We start from the raw sequence: 4,252 nt of genomic DNA, 5'->3' as shown, positions 1-4,252 counted from the left end.
GATGATATCTGTTTCCAGTTCTGAGCTCTGTGGAGGCGTGCTTTGACTCTAGCCCTGTTCCCAGGCTGGTCAGCTCAGGGGTCAGCTCTGCTGTCCTTCTTCCCTCTGAGTTGGATTTCCTCCCACCTTCTTTAAGATCCTCTTGATGTCCCCACCCCTCTCTTCATTCCAGTAGAGTCAGTAGAGAGAGATGCCTGTCAGTTGCCATGTGTGGGCGGGGCAAGTGGTCACCTTATCTGGATGTGGGTGTATGCAGCTGGAGCTGATGGATAGCTAGGAGCACATACACCGCTGAGTGTTGTAGGCAGAGCCTATAGGCAGAGTAGCTCTGAGAATCCATCCTTACTTATCATTCATTTAAACTGTTACTTTTTGTGTCACTACTGAGGCCTGAACTCAGGTCCCAGCACTCTTGCTTGGTTCTTTCGCTCAAGTCTGGCACTGTACAACTTGAGCCATACCTTTACGTTTGGCTTTTTGCCAGTTCTTTGAAGATAAGAGTCTCACAAGAGTTTCTGTCCCCCCTCCCTACCACCCTCAGGCTGGCTTCAAACTGTGATCTTCAGATACAGGCCTCCTAAGTAGCTCGGATTATAGGTGTGAGTCACCAGCACCTGGCCTTCATAGAATCTTCCCCTCTTCACTGTTGCTGCCTGAGGCTCCTCAGTTCCGGTCCTGAGGGCCCAGCTGTGGCATCCTCTCATGTCTGAGTGCCTCAGTCCTAACCCAGCTGTTTGTCCCCCTTGTCCTGTGCAGCCCAGTGTGGCTGCCATGTCTCCTGATACCCTCCTGTCTCCAGATGTCCATCGGTGTTCCCAGTGCCCAGCAGGGTGAATGGCAGATGCAGGCAGCATCTTGATTTCCCGGTCAACTGTGAGGCCAATGTCAGTTCAACATTCAGAACTTTTATTGAGTCAATACAAATCTAGATGTCCTTGGATGTCCAACTCTTGGATGTCCAGGATTTCAGGTCTAGCAATTCCCTCTAAGATGCCATTAAATAGAGGAGTATGGGGCTTGGTATTGGTGGCTCAGGCCTGTAATCCTAGCCACTCAGGAGGCTGAGGACTGAGGTTTGAAACCAGTTCAGGAAGACAAATCAGAGAGGCTCTTACCTCCTCTTAACCCATAAAAAAAGGCCAGAAGTGGAGGTGTAGCTCAACTGGTAGAGCATTAGTCTTGAGAGAAAAAGCAAGCAAGAGCGTGAGTACTTGAGTTCAAGCCCAGTACCAGCACACACACACACACACACACACACACACACACAGAGGAGTGGAGGTAAAAGTGAGAGAAAGGATATTTATTACCACACTTGCTATATGCAGGAATTGGGCAGAGACTATTGCAACATTCTAGTCCCTCCTCACGCACAGAAGGACAGATGTGTGCTTTGGGTTTTCCTAGAGGACGACTTGGGACTGTAGGCAGGGGGTGAGCTCAGTGAAGAATCCAGGTGAAAATGTGGTCTGTTGTTTTTCACAATCTCAGGATTCCTTGTGAAGGGCCTTGTCAGGACAAAAAAAAAAGTCACTGTAAGGATCAGTGCCTGTGTCTCATGCTTATAATTCAAGCTACTCAGAAGGCTGAGATCTAAGGAATGCAATTTGAATCCAGCCTGGGCAGGAAAGTCCATGAGACTCTTGTCTGCAATTAGTCATTAAAACGTTTGTAGTGGAGCTGTGGCACAAGTGGTAGAATACTCCACTAATCTTAAGTGAAAAAGCTAAGGGCCAGTGATCAGGCCCTGGGTTCAAACTCTCCTACCAGCACTAGAAAAAATAAAAGAGTACTACTAAAGTTTGAGACATTCATCAATGATAAAACTGTACTCCAAATATAGAATGGATTAGTTACTTGGTGAATTAATTTCTTTTGGTAGTACTGAGGCTTGAACTCAGGGACTTTGTACTGCTTGCTGACTCAGCTGGCACCCTAACACTTGATCCATGGCTCTATCCCTGCTTTTTCCTGCTTATTTTGGAGATGCAGTCTACAGTGATGTATGTCTGCTATCCTACAGAAAGCATACATACAGCCGGGCGCTGGTGGCTCACGCCTGTAATCCTAGCTACTCAGGAGGCTGAGATCTGAGGATCGAGGTTCAAAGCCAGCCTGGGCAGGAGAGACCGTGAGACTCCTATCTCCAATAAACCACCAGAAAACCGGAAGTGGCGCTGTAGCTCAAGTGGTGGAGCGCTCATCTTGAGCTGAAGAGCTGAGGGACAGTGCCCAGGCCCAGAGTTCAAGTCCCACGACCGACAAAAAAAAAAAAAAAAAAAAAAAAAGAAAGCATACATAGAAAGATAAGCCTGAGACTCTGTTTGAAAAAAAAAAAAAAAAGAACAAAAGCAAAAAAGCCTGGAGGCATGGCTCATGTGATAGGGAGCTTGCCTAGCACTTGTGAGGACCCACGTTCAAACCCTACCACCACCACACAGACCATAAAAATGTGTGAGTGAGACACCACTGAGGCCTGAGCTGCTTAAGTCTATGTGCCAGAACCAGGTGCTTCCGATATGATGGGAACAGCTTGGGGACAGGCCCAGCCACAGCCCCCAAGTCAAATCATAGCTCTTCCCTCCAGGCTAAATTGGTATCTGAATTTATAGCACTGGAGGCCCTATTTGTCTGCTCGGGCAGCCGTACCAAAGCAGCACAGACTGGGTGGTGTCAGCAACCAAAATGTATTTTTTTCACAGTTCTGAAGTCCAAGAGCGAGGTGTTGGCAGCTTCAGTTTCTCCTGAAGCCTCTCTCCATGGCTTGCAGATGGTCACATCCTTACTGTGTCCTCATATAGCCTTTTCTCTTCTCACACATCCCTGGTGTCTCTACTTTAACTGTCATCTCTCTCCCTCCCCCCCGCCCCTCTGTTACTGTGGTTTGAACCCAGAGCCTTATGTATACTTTTTTTTTTGGGGGGGGGGTCCGGTCGTAGGGCCTGAACTCTGGGCCTGGGCACTGTCCCTCAGCTCTTCAGCTCAAGGCTAGCGCTCTACCACTTGAGCCACAGTGCCACTTCCAGCTTTTTCTGCTTCTATGGTGCTGAGGAATCGAACCCAGGGCCTCATGCATGCAAGGCAAGCGCTCTACCACTGAGCCACCTTCCCAGCCCCCCTTATGTATACTTAAGCCAGTATTCTGCCACTGAGTTACATCCTCAGCCATAAAATTCTTCTTCCTTCCGACACCCCATCTCTCTCTACATGTTCTCACTGCCACCTTGATTTCTCTTCCTCCTCCTCCTTTTACTACTCCTCTTCTTTCTTTTTGCTGGTCCTGGAATCTGAACTCAGAGCCTGGATGCTGTCCCTGAACTTTATGTGCTCAAAGCTAGCTAGTGCTCTACCACTTGAACCACAGCTCCACTTGTGGCTTTTTGGTGATTCATCAGAGATAAGAGTTTTATGAGATTTTTCTGCCTGGACTGGCTTTGACCTGTGATCCTACAGATCTCAGCCTCTTTAGCAGCTAGGATTACAGATGTGAACCACAGGCACCAGGCTACTCAGTCTTTTTTAATTTCCATCCCTCCCCTTATCAACCCCAAATCATGGTGGTGGTTGAATTTTAAAAACTGCCTTTGACTCTTGCTTTGTCATTTATAATTTTTTTTTTTTTTTTTTTTTTTTTGTCGGTCGTGGGGCTTGAACTCCGGGCCTGGGTGCTGTCCCTGTGCTCTTCAGCTCAAGGCGAGCGCTCTACCATTTGAGCTACAGCGCCACTTCCGGTTTTCTGGTGGTTTATTGGAGATAGGAGTCTCACGGTCTTTCCTGCCCGGGCTGGCTTTGAACCGCGATCCTCAGATCTCAGCCTCCTGAGTAGCTAGGATTACAGGCGTGAGCCACCAGCGCCCGGCTCATTTATAATTCTGTATTGTAAAAGTGACTTCGCTTCTCTGAGTCATCTGTGAGACGGTGAAGATTTAACAATACTGTCTGTGCGATGCATTTAGCATAGATGCACACTTAGGACCCCCAAACTGAAATTCCTATTAGGGGTTGTTGGAGCTTCTGCAGAGCGCAAACCGCAGTGGCTGAGGAAACTCCCTCCTGTCCCCTCGCCCAAAGCTGGAGGGACAAGCAGGGGCGGCGGTGACATTCCCAGGAACAGTAAACACTTTGGGTAGGTCCGTGTTCCTTCGCTTACCTTTGCTTAATCCCAGCGCCCGGCGCGCAGGCGTCACCCTCGGCTCTCTCAAAGTTTAGGGCGCCGCCTCCCACAGCGCCGGGCCCAGAACGGACTACATTTCCC

The sequence above is a fragment of the Dipodomys merriami genome, unplaced genomic scaffold (assembly GCF_024711535.1).
Source record: "Dipodomys merriami isolate MVZ:Mamm:240054 unplaced genomic scaffold, mDipMer1.0.p SCAF_52, whole genome shotgun sequence".
NCBI classification, from domain to species: domain Eukaryota; kingdom Metazoa; phylum Chordata; class Mammalia; order Rodentia; family Heteromyidae; genus Dipodomys; species Dipodomys merriami.
This window is presented reverse-complemented; position numbering follows the sequence as displayed.